This window comes from Prinia subflava, chromosome 8 (assembly GCF_021018805.1).
Source record: "Prinia subflava isolate CZ2003 ecotype Zambia chromosome 8, Cam_Psub_1.2, whole genome shotgun sequence".
NCBI lineage: Eukaryota > Metazoa > Chordata > Aves > Passeriformes > Cisticolidae > Prinia > Prinia subflava.
The window spans coordinates 21756253-21773267 of record NC_086254.1 but is presented as its reverse complement, the minus strand read 5'-3'; the positions used below and the strand labels follow the sequence as shown (position 1 = coordinate 21773267).

The window sequence follows — 17015 nt, the reverse complement described above, 5'->3', positions numbered from 1 at the left end:
CCAAGCCCTGTCCAGCCTGGCCTCGAGGGTGAGGATGTGCATCCAAATTCATTGATGGGGGTGTGAACCCCCTCCTATCTCTGCCCCATCCCTGTGGGGCAACACAGCTGGGCAAATGAAACAGAGTTAAATGAGCAGCCTGCAAAGAAAAATCTCTTTGTTTGTGTATTTTTCTTTAATTTACACTCTCACCAGAGGTTCCAGATCTACAGCTGATGAGACAGAGTTAAGAAACAGAAACTTTTAACTGGGTTTTGGCCTTCATCAGGAAAAAAGATGGTAACATTGGGGGGTGGTGGGACAGGGGGTGACATCCTTTGTAGGGAAACACATTACAAAGCTGACAGTGAAATACTGTTCTCCAAGTGAATTATTAATGTTGACACAGGAAGGGATACTCTTTGGGAACTGGTTAATACTGAAATAACTCCTGCTTCTCTCCACTCCCCACGGCTCTCAGACAGGTTTAGGCCAAGGGCAGCAATCTTTGGGACTCCAGGGCAAACAAGCTTGGAGGTTACAAGAGAATTTCTCCTTTCATTAACTCCCAACTTCAAAAACTATGGCTTTGCTGCTGGAGTCCAGCCACTCTCTGCCCTTGTGAGTCACGGCTGGTGACAGGAGTTCAGAGGGGTCACGGTGGGCTGTGGCAGCACTGACACCCCACGGCTGCAGCAGGGGATGGATGGATGTGCCCAAGCCTCCTGTAATTGGCTTTGGAAAAAACCAGCACTGTCCAGAGACTGCTACTGACTAAACCCAAATGAATATACCATCTGCAGCTTTGTCATCATCTACAACTCCTAGTGACAGGGGAATTGCTCATATCATTCTCAGGGAAGTAATTTGGGGAAAAATTCCCTTTTACCCCCCACTGTATCTTTCTCATTTATGCAATGGAGCGCTGTCTGCTTGGATGTTCCCTGGAGCCCTGTACTTCTGGAAGGAGCACACTTTCACTCAGGGATGATTTTTTTGTTTGTTCATTACTCTGGATGGGGATTGTTTTCTTACAAGGTTCCTTTTGCCTTCTCCTTACATACAGCGATGATTTCTGAATGCTGCTGGTAGATTTGTCTGGAGTGGAACAAGACCAGAAAGAGGCAAATCCTGTCCCAGTGGGAGAATGTGCCTCTCTTCCACATCTCCCCCTGACTTTGGGGTGCCCGGTGCCGAGGACCCTGGATAGAACTACTTCGGACTTTTTCCTTTGCAGGCACTACCACCTAGTGCAGTGCACTGGAACTTCACCTTTTCCCCTTGGATTTTATCGTGCAATTGCAATTGATTGGTGGAGCTGGTGGAATAACTGGTGCTTAATGAATTAGCCACTGCTCCGAGGTATTTGGTTTTTTTAACCACTGCAAGCAGTTCTCAAAGGGGGCACAATTTCCACAGCCAGGCAATGGGTTCATTGTCTCCAAATGGGAATTTGCAAAGTGACTGCTCTGGCTGCTCTTAAAGGAGAGACCTTTTTTTTTTTTGATTTTGAAGTTGACTCAGTCCTTGTCTAGGCAGGCAGGCAGGATAAACTCACAGAATCCTGACTGGTTTGAGTGTGAAGGGACCGTAAAGCCCATCCAGTGCCACCCCTGCCATGGGCAAGGGAGGACACCTTCCACTATCCCAGGCTGCTCCCCATCCAACCTGGCCTTGGACACTTCCAGGGATGGGACAGGCACAGTTTCTCTGAGAAACCTGTTCCAGTGTCTCACCATCTTCCCAGGGAAGAATTTCTTCCTTGTATCTACTCTAAACCATGGGTAGCCATAAGCAAGAGCAAGGGAAAGGGAAAAATCCTCCCCTCCTGGGAAGTTTGTGTGTGAAACTCACACAAGTGAGTCAAGGCTGTGGATGTTTCCCAAGGGAACTGGAGAACTGAGCAGAGCCTTCACATGGACAGCCTTCTCCTCTGATGCTTCCCTGCCTGTCTACCCTTCAAAGCTCTCCCTGCTTCTCAGTCTGGCTCATTTTTCACCTGCTCCAAAGGGATGCAGCACTGGCCTGGTGTGCAGGAGGTCTCTGCTCCCCAGCCAGCACAGCTCCTGCTCACAGAGCCCTACTGCTGGATCACGTGTAGAAAGTGGAAGGTGTGAACAGAGAGGTCCCTTGGCTTTTCCATACCTGAGAAGTGTCTCAGAGTTTGTCTGGATCATGCCATAATTTTTACAGCCTGCTTTTCTTTCCGCTGTACTGGCATTTCTCCCAAAATTAAAGAGGGAGCAATGTGACTGCTACCTCCAGCTGAGGTAGCTTTGCATTTTGGTTAGCCTTGAGATACTCCTCTAATACTGGTTTCGAACAGAGGCTGATTTTCCCAAATATGAAGACATATATGAAGATAATTCCAGGCTTTGTGGAAATCTGCCTGCTAAGCCATCACATAAAGCCATGGCATGTGCCTCCTATTTGTCCCCAAGCCAGGGCATCCTGTTTATGGTCACAACCTGAGCATAGAACCAGAGATGCATTTCAGTTGGAAACTGCCTTTAAAATCATCAGGTCCAATGGCCTGCCACGTTTTGGGGGAATGAATGATGAGCAGAGAGCTCCAGGTGGTGGGAGTGTGGGTCCTCAGCTACCTGAGCACTCTCCATCCCCACCACTTGTTCAGAGTCAAGCAGAAATTTGAAGCAGTGGAAATACAATTACATTATTCCAGGCAGAGCTGATTTAATGAAAAATACATTATCTTTCCACAGCTTCAGTGAAAATATATTGGTTTCTGCCAAATTAAATTAGAAGTCATCTATTCTCAGAACCTGTGAGGAACTGGCATGAGAGGGGAGTGGATATGAGAGACTTCAAATCTCTTGCAGAGACTGAATTAACTGACTGCAACCCTTTGCCTGCAAAGGAAACTAAGTAGTGTTTCCTCCTGCTAAACAAGCACTGCAAAATAATCATATGAAAGCACTAAAATATTCATTTATTTACAACTTGAGCTCAGGAATTACTGGTTTCCTTTGCTTTTGTTTGACAGGCATAGTTTTGTAGTAAAAGGTGAACCAAATAAATACGGGTAAAACTATTACCCATCCTAAAAACAGGAGTAATTGTAGGTGAAAGAGGAAGTTGTAAACAACAACAACAACAACAACAACAACAACAACAACAACAACAACAACAGAAGTTTCTGTTTAATTTAAAAGGCCTTAAAATTCTGGGTTTGTCTGGTTTTCTCAATATTGTACCATGGCAATTTCTGAGCAGAAAGCACTGCAACGAGAAATCAAGACACTTCATTTTGCAAGTGTCAAGACAAAGAATCTTTACATTTCCAGCTTTTCTTCCCATTTTCTGTTGAGCTGAACTCATCAAATCCTTATAAATCTTTGGGGCTGTCAAAAAGGACTCAATGTCTCTTTTGAACCCCTTTCAAACTTTTAAAAGATGAATAAACCCCCATTTGCTAAAAGGTGGTTGTGTTCATCAAAGACTTGTATCATTCTGTTGGCATTGGCTTTGCTACCAGACAGCCCCAAACACATCTGTCTGCAAAATAAATGGGCTTGGATTAACTCAGTTTGGATGCTTCTGAACTGCAGTGAAGTGTCCTTGTGGTTTACTCTCTGACACCAAATTAACCTTCCCCTGAGTAAGGCATTTATATTCTGGAGTAAATGCACTCTCACACAAAGTTATTGTGCAATTACACGCTAGCTCCTGACAATGCACCCAGAGTGGCGCTGGCTCTCTGACCAAGACTGGTCTGAGTAGCAGTAGAGCAGGGCTTGCTCTCTACAGCACAATGGTGTGATGAAGCACTGAGGGCAGGGACAAGAATGAAGGAGAGACCCTTCTGTATAGATTCTAAGGTGATTTATCACCGAGGAAAGTCTAGGGACGAAAGACACCGAGCCCTGGTGTGCAGGAACTTTTATACAGGGGAGGGTACAAATCCTGGACCAGTAGGGAAAGGACTGGGGAGGACCACAAGAAAGGGTTTACAATATGTAGACCAATGAGGAGGCACAGGGGGAGGGAAGCAGTCTGAACAAACCAGTGGAGCTTCAAAGAACAGGGGATTTCCAAAGCAAAGGGTTGGGACAAGGCAGGATTGACAAGTAGGAGGGAGGGACATGGAACATTCTACATCAAGGGGCGTGGTCTAGGGCAAGACTGACAGTTAGGTGGGAGGATACAACTTAGGGCTGAACCAACAATGCAGGGGAGATCAGAACAAACCATTAAACATAAAACACACTGCAGCAGTCTCAGCGTAATGAGAGCAAGTGTGGAGAGCACAGGGTAAGCAGAGGATGAACAGCTTGAGCATCCCCTGCTGCCTGCAGGGACAGGCTCCCTGTGCTCACTTGCACTGTTTTCTGAACTTGGTATTTGTGCAGTGCTAAGCAGTCCTGGCATGAATAGTGACAAAAACATGACTGCCCAAAGCTGCGGTTTGCACCTTGGGAATCCCAGTGAAATCCTCATCGGGGTTTTTACACCTGGTCTCTGCAGGAGGACAGTGCTTTGACAGAGTCTTGGGTTGATATTCCTGAGATTTTTGGTTTAGAGTCTTTTTTCCTTGAATGCCCATTCAAGGAATGCCAGAAGCAGAAGAAGGAGTCAGAGTTCACCATCTCAGGTTTCTCAAGGTTGTTTATTGTTTCTTATCTCTAAGTTCCTTCTGTGCCCAGCAAAGGTCCTTGCTGCGGCAAGAGCACGCGGCGACCCCCCCAGGTCGGGAGGGCTGGACCTTTTGTACCTTCCTCTGGCCCAACCATCAGCCACAACGTATTTCTTATTTACAGTCTATTACCAATACCTACTACCTATACTAGACATGTCACTTCTATCCTAAACCAATCCCCTGTGACCCACCACAGCAGAACATGGAGGACAAGGACAAGGAGGAAGAAGGACAGGGCCACACCCTGATTCCTCCATCTTGCCTTCCCCATTAACACCCGGTGATAAACAAACTACTATTTACACCAAACTCTTGGGGACTGTAGATCTTTGTGCAATGCTGGTAATTTTTCCCATGGGCTGAGATCAAAGACAGTGTCACTTTGGGCTCTGTGCCAGGGTCCCAAACCCCCCTGTCAGGGTCCTAGACCCCTCTGCCAGGGTCCTGGACCATCCAGGGCAGCCAGAGGGATGCCCTGGACTCCGACAACAGAGGGGACATGAATCATCATCAAAGAGGTTTGCACATTCTCTCACTTTGCTTTCAAGCGGTTTCATGTCCATTCTTCTTAAACTAATTGGAAACTGGGGAGAGGATGGAACCAGAGGGTGTTTTAAGAGCCTGGAAGCATTCACAGCTGAATTCAACTGGGCTTGGAACAACGTGGTCCAGTGGAAGTTGCCCCTGCCCATGGCAGGGAGCAGAACTGGATGAGCTGTAAGGTCTCTTCCAACCCAAACTATTTCATGATTCAGTGAAAGAGTGTAAACAGAAATGTGCCTTCAGACAGTTCATCCTGACAGCAGATCCCACTACTTGAACCAGACTGCTTTGATAATACTTGGGCAGGGAATGGAACACAGAAATGCTTCACCTTCCTAAAAACCCAAGTTCCACCACCACAGAGCAGCTTCCTGTGGAAAGTCAGCCAAAAAACTGATGGCATGCTGAAAATGACTCCCCCAGGGCCTGGGGCCTTCCCAAATCCCAGCCACTCAGTGCTGTGAATGATGAGTAAATGTTGGTGGCTGAGCTCTGGCAGAGGCTGAGTTACATTGCTGTGCCTGCTTTTGATTTACAAGAATCGGACCTGCATCTATCTTGCATCTCTCAGCAATTTCCCTGAGAGGAGGAAACAGAGCAGTTTTGGCAAGATTTGCTCAAGCAAATCACAAATTTCTCTTTAAGGGCTTTTACCACTTGCAAATTTGCTTTTCTCGTATTTACAGCTCCTTCCTGGCTAGACTCTGACATATGAGGGTGACCCACAGCAGAAATTATAATTGCAAAGACACGATGCTGAAGGGTTGGAGAGATGCCACCATGGGAAATGCTTTCATGAAGATGCTTTCAGAAAGATGCTTTCAGTAGATGCTTTCAGGAGATGGTTTCAGGAGGATGTTTTCAGTAGATGCTTTCAGAAAGATGCTTTTGGGACATGGCTTCAGAGGGTGCTTTTGGAAGATGGTTTCAGGAGAGGCTTTCAGGAAAATGCCTTTGGGGGATGGTTTCAGTAAGATGATTTTGGCAGATGCATTCAGGAAGATTCTTTCAGAAGATGTTTCAGCTCCACCATCTCTGCTGCTCTCTCTGGCTCAGCTACAGTGACTGCACTGGGGATCCTTTCCCACTATGCTGGGCTCATAGAATCCAGGCTAGTTTGGGTTGGATAGGACATTAAAGACCACCCAGTCCAATCCCCTGCCATGGGCAGAGACACCTTCCTCTATCCCAGGTTGTTCCAAGCCCCATCCAGTCTGGCCTTGGATGGTTCCAGGGATGGGGAGCCACAGCTTTTCTGGGTGATTTGTGCCAGGGCCTCCCCACCCTCACAGGGAACAATTCCTTCCTAATCACCCTCTCAGCTCTGACTCAGTGAGACCTTTCCTGGACACTTTATAAGAGTCAAGATCCTTGAAATACTCTTCCATTCTTAGTAGCAAGAGCTGCAGCTCTGGCAATAACTGCAATAACTGTCACACCTGGCTTCTCAGTGCAGATGAGTGACGGCCAATTTTCTGCTGGTTGAGAATTTATTTCTGAAGTTCTCCCATCTGCCCTGGAGAGCTCCTCCCTCACCACCCTAAGCAACACCTGGAATCTGAGTCCCAGCTCATTTTCGGCTATCAGCAAACTTCCATCACATCCTGCCTGGCCAGAAACATGACCAGACACAGAACTACAGCAGGGAAACAGGCAGTGCTTGCTTTGTTGTTTCATTAGAACTTGATTTGGTGCTGTATTTAAACATGAATTACTGAGAAGGCAAAGAACCGGCTCTGCTCCTTGCTGGTTGTTATTAAAACTCTAAATCAGGCTGCCTATGGGGCCATCCCTACTACCTTTGCAAAATGAAACAGGGAATTAGCTTCTTCTGTCTCTAAGGGAGGCTGCAAGCACTCTCAGTGATCCTAATAAATCACTTGGATTTTCCTGAACCTGCCAGTTTGCAATGTTGTAGATCACCTACAGGGTTGTGGAGGAATAAGAGTTGGAATAAGAGTGCTCTTCCTAAATGGTAACTTAGACCAGCAGTGTCCTGGGGTGACAGGACATTTTCATGCTTTGTATCTCAAATCGTGGGGGTTTTTTGGTGGTTTTATTTTGTTTGTTTTTTTGTTTTGTTTTGTTTTGTTTTTTGTTGTTTGTTTTCCTGTTCCCATGTTCCCAGTTTGTTTTGTCTATAGCTGAGCCCCTCCCCCGGCTGCTTGCTTTTGGCTTGCTGCTGCTAGCTTTAGGCTGCTTTGCTGGCTTTGCTCTCTTGCTTTCTGCTTTTTGCCATTTTTGCCATTTTTCTGCTTTTGTGTTTCCCCTTCTTTCCTTCCTCCCTTCCCTGAAGACATCGGACCTGCTTCGGGCCCTGATTCGGGAACATCAAGGGAACACCCCCCAGAGTCTGCACCTGAAAGAAGCTTTGGCACCCTCCGCAGCAGAGACTGCTCACCCTCTCTTGGACTGGTGAAAACATTTGTTGTCATTTCGGACTGTTTTTCTTGTGTTGGGGAGTGTTTTTTCGTTGTTTCTCAATAAACAAGTTTTTTCCACTTTTCCTCTGAGGAAATTCCTCCCAAACCCAGTGGTGGGGGAGGGAGTTGTGGGAATTTTCCCCTAAATTTGTCCTAAACTAGGACAAGCAGCCACTCAGATCTTGTCCAGATGTAAATTCAGTGATGGGTTTCTTAGGGATGGAGATTCATATCCCAAAATCCCACATCCAGCTAAAACTCCAACCCAGAAACATCTCCCTTGCTGGGACATGTCTGGAAGGACTGTAGGGAACATTTTCAGAATCCTGGTTTAACCCCAGTTACAACTCATCCTTACACATCCCGGTGGGATGAGGTGAAGAGAATCAGCAGAGTAGAAGTGAGAAAACTTGGGTTGAGGCAAACATTTTAATAAGTAAAGCAAAAACTGTGTGTGCAAGCAAGGCAAACCAAAGAGTCCATTCACTGCTTCCCATCACAGGCAGTCTCAGCCATCCCAGAAAAACAGGGCCTTATCACTGGCATGGTGACTTTAGCAGACAAAGGCCATCACTCAGAGAATTCCCTCTCCTCCTTCTTCCCCCAGCTAAGTATGACTCCATATGGTCTGAAATATCCCTGGGATCAGCTGGGATTAGCTGGGATTCTGGCTGTGCCTTCCCTAGCTTCTTGGGTTTGCCGAGCCTCCCCTCTAGTGGGGTGAGGAGCAGAAAAGGCCCAACTCTGTCAGCCCAGCTCAGCAAAAGGAAGACACCCCTGGATTATCTCACAAAATCCCAACCAGAGCCCCAGACAAGTTACTGTGAAGGAAATTAACTTTCTCCCACCCACACCCAGCACATGGTGGGATGGGGACATTAATCTATTCTATTTAGGCTGATATAACTGATGGTTTGTTTCAAAATACTAGAAAAAATCCAAAGTTTTGGTTTTGTTTGGATTTTTTGTTGTTATTACACAAGGTTTAGGTTCTTTCAATTTCATTTTCCAGGCAGCCTTTTCCTGCCCAGATATCACTGACCAGCATCACCACAAGAAGCTCTGACTGACATGAAAAGACATTTCCACTGCTCAGATAATTGATCTTCAATGCTGTCTGCCAAGTGAGAGCACTGAGTCACTCCCATCCCTACCAGCCTGGTCACAGCCTTTCCCAGCCAGACCAGCAAAGCTCTCACCCACAGAGAGGACTCAGCACAGGGTTTTTTTCCTGTATGATGGGAAAACAGAACCTTCCTTCATCTTCTGGAATGAACTTTCTGCCCTTCTATAGAGTGGAGACCAGCAAAGACACTGTGGTAGAGGACTGGTGATGCATGTCATACCATCAGAGAGTGCCAGAGGGGTCTGGGTTGGAAGGGATCTTAAATATCATCCAGTGCCACCCCTGCTGTGGCAGGGACACCTTCCACTGTCCCAGGCTGCTCCAAGCCCTGTCCACCCTGGCCTTGGGCACTGCCAGGGATCCAGGGGCAGCCACAGCTGCTCTGGGCACCCTGTGCCAGGGCCTGCCCACTCTCACAGGGAAGTATTCATAGACAGAAATGAACTTGGATAAAATATCTATTGAGCCAAATTTGCAATTTTTTCTCCCCTCTGAAAGTAGGCAGAAATATTTGTTAGCTTTTCCGGGCCTCTTCTCTCCCCCATCACCTCAGATACCCTCTCAGAGAACATGTGATGAGCAAAGGGCTCAGGGTAGGACCCTCTTCTGTCACATCTTACACAAGCTGAAGGGACCTGTTAAGCTGGGGCAGCTCGATGGAGTAAAATGCCTGAGCTGCTCATCTCTGCCAAGAGCAGCTCCAGGCAGTTATTACAACACTGACTTAGATCACATCCAAAAGGAACACAGAAATTTCATGCCTTCTTCCCCCTCAGAAAGGGCAAGGATTTAAGATGAAGTTTGTTCTCTCAGTGCAGAAACAGCTCATCTGGAGTGGAGAGAATCCTGCTGAGAGTAAATATCATAATCTGGTCGAGTTCTTGTCCCTGCTGCTTCTCAGCCTATTGAATAACCATGGACTAACTCACCCAGCATTCCCGAGGGGGAAAAGTATAGGCCCATCCAGCACACTGGGAAGCACAAATTAAATTACAGGTTTCAGCCAAAAGCATCTGGTGTGGCCTCCAGCAAACTTTGCCCCTTATCCATGACCCTGATGTCCATAGAGTTCTAATGATGCCACAGTTCTAATGATGCCACATCTCCACTGTATCAATCTGTCCCCACAGCGAACAGTCCTTTCAGTCAACTCATTTCATATTTCTGTCTTTCAGAGGTCCACCTGCAGAAATGCCTCCAGTCCTGGGGTCCTCAGCACAGGAAGGACCTGGAGCTGCTGGATCAGGTCTAGAGGAGACTTCAGGCAGTGCTCCCAGGGCTGGAGCCCCTCTGCTCTGGAGCCAGGCTGGGAGAGCTGGGAGTGTTCACCTGGAGAAAAGAAGGTTCCAGAGAGAGCTCAGAGCCCCTTGCAGAGCCTAAAGGGGCTCCAGGAGAGCTGGGGAGGGATTGGGGACAAGGGCTGGAGGGACAGGACACAGGGAATGGCTTCCACTGCCATAGGGCAGGGCTGGATGGCTGTGAGGGTGGTGAGGCCCTGGCACAGGGTGCCCAGAGAAGCTGTGGCTGCACCTGCACCCCTGGCAGTGTCCAAGGCCAGGTTAGATAGGGTTTGGACCAACCTGGGATAGCAGAAGCTGGGATTTGCTCCCAATACAAATGCAAACAGAAGTTTTTTACCCACTGGCCCTGCCCAGACCCCCCCAGCAACCCCACCCTGTGCATCCCTGGCAGTGCTGTGCAAACACTCCTGGAGCTCTGGCAGCCTCGGGACTGGGACCATTCCCTGGGGAGCCTGGGCAGTGCCCAGCACCTGTGGGGGAAGAACCTTTCCCAATATCCATCCCAGCCCTCCTGGCACAGCTCCAGCTGTTCCCTGGGTCCTGTCCCTGTCACAGAGCAGAGATTGGAGCTGCCCCTGGGGAGGAGCTGCAGCCCTGCTGAACTCTGCCCTCAGCTCCTCTGCTCCAGCTGAACAGGCCAAGTGCCCTCAGCTGCTCCTCGTGTGGCTCCTCCAGACCCTTCTGCAGCCTTGTGTCCATCCTTTGGACCCTCTCCAACACCTTTAGATCTTTAGCACAGAGGGATCCCCCCTCGGGACCCCCCAGGACATCTGTCCTGTGTCACCTCCCAGCTCTGCTCCTTTGGCACCAGGAATGCAATTAGCTTTGAGATTTTTTTTCTTGTTTTCCCAGTTCAGCCACTTGAGGAAGGACAATCAGGGTTGCCATGGTAATGGAAGGATGACTTCTTAATTTGTGGGATTCTTTCTCTAATTATTCTGAGAATTGTAATCCCATGAAAACTGCCTCCTTTGGAGAAATTCAGTTAAGAGCTGCACAGGCACTAAAGGAGAAGTTAAAAAGGAAGGAAAGGTAATGAAGATGTTTTTTGGGCAAAAGAACGAAAAAAAAAATTGGCAAATTTTCCTTGCTTGTTTCATGTGCCAACAAGAACAAATGTCTGGCGTTATCCAGAAACAAGGGCCTGGAACAGGTCCTAAACTTGAATTATTCATGAGTAATTCAAGGTGTTTTTACAGACTTTCTGAGGAACAAGAGTATCAGGCAGAACTAACACATATAACTGAAAATAAAACCATGTAAAATTTAATGGAGAACAAGTAGGACTTTAAGAGCTATTTAAAGGGAGAGGCACCAGAGAAAATATAATTTTTTAGTACGTTTTTTCATCCCCAAATCTTAGAACTCAAGACACAGGACAGAAGCAGCAGTGCTCTAATTCTGTATAGGATGAAGAGACACCACGTCTTGCTCAGGGTGGGCGGTGAAGGACAGACACAGGAGGATGGAGCCAAAGTCCCTGGGATGCTCCAGCTGGCTTTGGAGCTGAGCAGGCACCACACGAGTCACCTCTGACAGGAAACCTTGGAACCCCAATGAACACAGCCCCAGAGAGAGGGCTGGTAAATCTGTTATTACAGAGAAGCTGGGAATGTCAGAGGGAGCAGGGCAGGTTCTGAGTGCTGAGAAACACCTCTAAAAATCCAATATTCCCTTGCTGGGGTCCAGAGCCTCCAGGGGAGTATTAATGTGCATTAATATTTCTGCAGGAGGAGGGGGAGGAGGAAGGCACCTGGAGCATCCTCTCTGCTGCTGGGGGAGAAATTCTTCCACTGGAAAATGCTGGTTCAGCTCTCTGCCAATAGGATGTTTTCATCATCACCTTTCTTTGGAGGGAAATGGGCATGGAAATGGAGCATTTAGTTGTCCAGAGCAGCTGTGGCTGCCCCTGGATCCCTGGCAGTGTCCAAGGCCAGGGTGGACAGGGCTTGGAGCAGCCTGAGACAGTGGGAGGTGTCCCTGCCCATGGCAGGGGGTGGGACTGGATTATTTAAAGGTCCCTTCTAACCCAAAACAGTCTGGGATTCTATGACATTCCTTTGGAAGGCATTTCATGCAGCCATTTCAATAATTTTGGTTTTCTTTCAAGGAGGCATCTTTTCCTTTTCAATTGCTTTCATTGCTTTCATTTTATACTCCATTATAAATCCAAGCACAATATTAAATGCCCTGAAATCTAATAAAAAATTCAATTTTCTCTATATATTAAAAAGCTGTTTAACTGAGCCAAAGCTACTTTGGAAGTGATTAGATTTAATTTCAGGGGAAATATCAACATTCAGCATTATGATCCTGTTTAGAAAGGTGAACACCTTTAAGTATCTGTGCCATCTCTGCTCAGGGGAGCCATGTGTCCCCACTTTGAAGACACTGGCAGTAAAAATTTTAGTGACAAGAGAGTCCATAAAGATTGGGGAAAGTCTGAGAAATGGAGGGAGAGTTACAGATCACAATTAACTTAACCAAAGTCCTTCTTCCAGGAGTCATTGTTGGCATAATGCTCCCTGACTTCCCTTCCAAATGCCTTTTGTCCTTTCTGCCCTCAAAGCCCAGGCAAAAGCAGCATCCTGTGAAACTGAAAGCCCAGTGGGACATTGATGAGACATTTCTCTGGTGCTCAAGGCAACCACAGACTGATCTGCAGCTGGGCCAGGGAAGGGTCGGGAGCAGCTGAGGGAGCTGGAAAGGGGCTCAGCCTGGAGAAAAGGAGGCTCGGGGGGACTTTGTGGCTCTGCACAACTCCTGACAGGAGGGGACAGCCGGGGGGGGGGTCGGGCTCTGCTGCCAGGAACAGGAGGAGAGGGAATGGCCTCAGGCTGGGCCAGGGGAAGTTTGGATTGGATATTAGGGAAAAATTCTTCATGGAAAGGGGTGTCCAGCCCTGTCACAGCTGCCCAGGGCAGGGGAGGGGTCCCCATCCCTGGAGGGGTTTAAATCCGTGTGGATGTGGCACCTGGGGACATGGTCAGTGGTGGCCTTGGCAGGACTAGGTCAGCTCAGTTGGACTCAGTGTGCTCACAGGACTTTTCCAATCTAAATGATTCTGTGATTGTCAGACGAACCTCTTCAGCCAGCCATTGTGGGGTTTTTTTTTGTTTGTTTGTTTTTTGGGTTTTGTGGTTTTTTTGTTTTGTTTTGTTTTGTTTTGTTTTGTTTTGTTTTGTTTTGTTTTTTGGTTTTGGGTTTTTTTTTTTTTTTAAATCCTTTTGCTCTTCAAGCCCAGAGGGAAACATCGAAGAAATGAACTGGCAGAAAACACAGCGATTCCCAGTGTTATGGAGAGAGCTCTGGCCTAGGGCAGTGGGGACCATGTACTGAGCCACATGGGGGACCAAAGCATCTCGTGTTCTCTGTAAAACATCCCACTGCTTTGTCTGTGAGGTCAGTCGTGCCTTTCTTATTGCAAACCCTTTACCTGGGTTGTCCTTCCAGGAGGGCTCAGGTGGGGCTGTGGAAGCAGAAAGGCTCACACAACTCGGGACCCTTCATCATCCCTTTTTCTTCCTCGAATAGAGCCATTTGCCGATGGTTCGGGTTGGGATGCCGAGCGCTGCAGCAAGTGCTAGAGACACAAGAGGGCAGGCACAGGCTGTGCAAAGGAGAGAAGGCTCTGCACAGCCTGTGCCTGCCTTCTTGCCGTCCAGCCTGGCCCTCTCCACTTCCCTCCATCTCTGCAAAGGGATGAAAAAGGGGATTTTTCTCAGGGATATGTCTTTTGGCCCTGCCAGGCTCGTCTGCTGAGGCAGGTTTGAAGCAGCACATGTTCTGCGAGGAGCATGCAGGGACTGAGCCTGGGCTATGAGCTCCCATAGCAGCTCCTCCACTGGCCAGGGATGCTCTGCATTCCCGTGGCGTTCCCTCGTGCAGGTGTCCTTAGCTGTGGGATTATGGGACCAGCCAGGCTGCTCTGTCCTCCCCCGGCCTATCCCCTTGCAGGGGTTGTTCTCAGGGGTGGCCAGAGGGGCCGTAGGCCCTTACCAGCCCTTGCACCCCATGTCCCCCACCCTTGCTGGTGCTACCCCACAGCCCATCCCCAGCCACTGCTTTGCTTGGCTCCCAGGACATCGTGGCTGATGGCAGCTCTCGGGCACAGCCTGAGCCAGCAGCCCTCACCAGAGCGTGACAGTGCCCAGAGCAGCTGTGGCTGCCCTATCCCTGGAAGTGTCCAAGGCCAGGTTGGACAGGGCTTGGAGCATCTTGGGATAGTGAAGGTATCCCTGCCATGGCAGGGGGTCGGATGAGGTGATCCCTTCCCACCCAAACCATTCCATGATTCTGTGATTTGTCTCCCTGGTTTGTGCCCATCCCAGATGGGAGCAGAGCTGGTGCCGGGGCCAGTGCCAGGCAGCTCTGCTGGGCACGGGGCTGTTCCCTCCAGGCTGCAGCCAAAGCTCCCTGCACAGCTCAACGATAAAAGGCAGCAGATGGTTTATGGTGCGAATTACAGAAAACGGGATTGCAAAGGCTGCATGCACGGGGAACAAATGAAAGCATTGACACACCGGCTGGCCAGTGCAGGCGGGGAAGGGAGGGGAATTTGCAGATGGGCTGGGAATGGGTAGGAAAGACAGCCCATTCTGGCCAGGAATTTTTTAGAGGGGAAGGGTCTTGTCCCTGACCATGCAGGAGTGGTGAGCACAAGGGCGGACAGGCAGCAAGGTCTGGAGCCAGGAGCAAAGTTGCCGTCGCCACTCTGTTCTCAGCTGCTTTAATTCTGAGCCATAGCTTTTTGGGTGTGCTCAGCTCTGTCTTTTCCACTCTCTTGGAAAGGGCACCACAAGGTGCAGGAGGTTTGTGCATCTCTCCTTGTCTGAATTTCTGTGTAATGCAGAATGTTTAGCCACCAATGGACTGTATTGAGAGCCTGGCTTCACTCACAGGCACAGATGCAGGAGGAGGGACCATATTTTGCATTTCAGGGCTGATGTGGATTTGTACAAGAGGAAACGAGACTCTGGAGGCAGCTCCTGCTCCCTCTGCACCCCAGCCATCCATGACAACACAGTCCTGGAGCCTTCTGGCTATGAAACAAGGGTTCAGCTTCAGGGCAGCAACCTGGTATGCTGAAAAGTCCTCCTGGGAAATCCAGCTAAGGGTTTCCAAGACCTTTGTCCTCTCTTTGCCTCAGATTCCCTGGTGTAAAATGTAGAAAGTAGTGTCGTAGCAGGGCTGGTATGGGGAGCTCAGACTGAGAGATGTTCCCATAGGAACATCCGTGCTGGGGGAGGTCACAGCTGGGCTTGCCTTTGGCTGCCAAGGCCAAATGTGGAGAGACCAAAGCTGAAATTATCTTATCTCTGGGTGAAAATCATCAGGGGGAGGACAGGGTGGCTCATGGCCTGGGGACAAGAGTCTTGGGGGTCCATCAGTGAAGTCAAGCACCTGAAAGGGGCCAAATGGTGCAAATGGTTTGTTGTCATGGTAACAGCACTCAGGGTGATAAATCCAGAAACTGGGCTCATTTTATCCCATATAATCTTTAAAGGTGGCTGAGAGTCATGAGGCATTGCCCTGCAGACTGTGACAGGCTCTGCGTGGGCTTCAACCCTGTGCTCCCATCTCATCCCAGCTGGGAAAGTCACGTTCTGGGTGCTTCCATGCTCTGGGACCCTCACCTGCTGTAGAGCTGGATGCTGTACAGAGACAGAAATCCCTAAAGTGGTTTAATTCTGGATCTGAAAAAAAGCAAGCCTGTTCTGTTCATGGAGATGCTGTGGAAGGGAGTTACTCTGGCCCTGCTCAGACCCAGCACCTCACCCCTCTGGTATGGATCCCCCTCCTTGCCCCTCCTGCCGTTGCACCACGGAGGCTCTCCTGTACCAAGGCATCGTCACAGGGTCTGCAGCATCTCCTGGGTAGTTTTCGTCCCCTCCACCTCCTCCTCCTTCCCAGCCTCTCAGCCGAATGCACATCTGGGAGCGCCTTCCCCAAACATCCGTCACAGCTGCGTTCTAGCGGCAAACAGAGCATCTGGAGATCCTGCTGGTTCGGAGTTTCCCGAGCCGAGGGGGTCTGAGCCGAGGGGCTCAGGGGCTGCTGGGCACAGCCGCCCGGCCCCGCCAAGCCACAGCCACGTCCAGGCTCAGCCCAGGCTGCAGCTGAGGGGTCTCGGCTCGCAGCCCCCTTTCCCTGCCCTGCTGCGTGGCTCCCGATCCGTATGTGACTCATGGTTCCCAGAGCTTTTCCCTGAAAGTCCTGCAGGGAAGGAAAGCTCTCAGACAGACAGCACAAATGAGAGATGCTACAGCCCCTCCGCTGCCGCTCCCCGGGTCTTGCCCTGCCTGGGTTTTGCTCGGAGCTGCAGTGGGAAGGAGAAGCGGGTTCATGCCACTGCTTTCTAATCTGCGTGTGTACGTGCACGGAGCCAAACAGCAATCCCCTCCTTTTCTTGTAATTTTCAGCCTTTCCTTTTATTTTTTAGCCTTTCCTTTCCCCTCCCCCTTTTGCTCTCCTGTTTCTCCCGCTGAATTAGCTGCCCATCCTTCCCTTGCAAATCACACCGAGAGCACCGGCTGGGTTTTCGGGGTGGTGATTTCTGTCCAAAATGGAGAGGTGGGGAGGGGGAGAAATGCCTAAATCCTGCAGTCGCATCCCCGGAGCTCGGGGACCGTTTCCCGGTCGGATTAAAGACCGGGAAGCAGCATCCTCGGCTTTCTGCACTAGTTAACAGCCTGCGAGCTGCCTCCACTTGTTTTAGGCTCGCTTGCTTAATCTCAGCTCCCCTCGGCGCGAGTGTGCCGTGTGTGTGTGTGCAGGGGGAGGACTTTATTGCCATTGGCTCAGCTTTCACTGCCCACCCACATCTCTTCCACATCACCTTGGTGTCTCCCTAAATAAAACCAGCCCTCCTTATCGCACCGAGGAAATCAAGAGCGAGAGTTTGAATGGATTTTATATAAATATTTACCCAGACAAAGCTACTGCTGAGCTCGTGGGATAAACTCGCAGCAGCTGGTCTCACTCTG

The 17015-nt window shown here is 49.3% G+C and overlaps 1 long non-coding RNA gene across 3 annotated transcripts; it reads left to right on the top strand.

Moving 5' to 3' along the window:
• Positions 1–6035: 6035 nt before the first annotated feature.
• LOC134553932 (uncharacterized) lies at positions 6036–12272 on the top strand. 3 transcript variants are annotated; one of them, XR_010081165.1, is made up of 3 exons: positions 6036–7594; positions 8615–10071; positions 10882–12272. It is a non-coding gene; the product is annotated as an uncharacterized LOC134553932 (long non-coding RNA). The 3 variants fall into 3 exon arrangements; XR_010081166.1 differs by having other exon boundaries at positions 6039–7594; positions 8615–11061; positions 11760–12272; XR_010081164.1 differs by having other exon boundaries at positions 6054–7594; positions 8615–8726; positions 9904–12269.
• The last annotated feature ends 4743 nt before the right edge of the window (positions 12273–17015 follow it).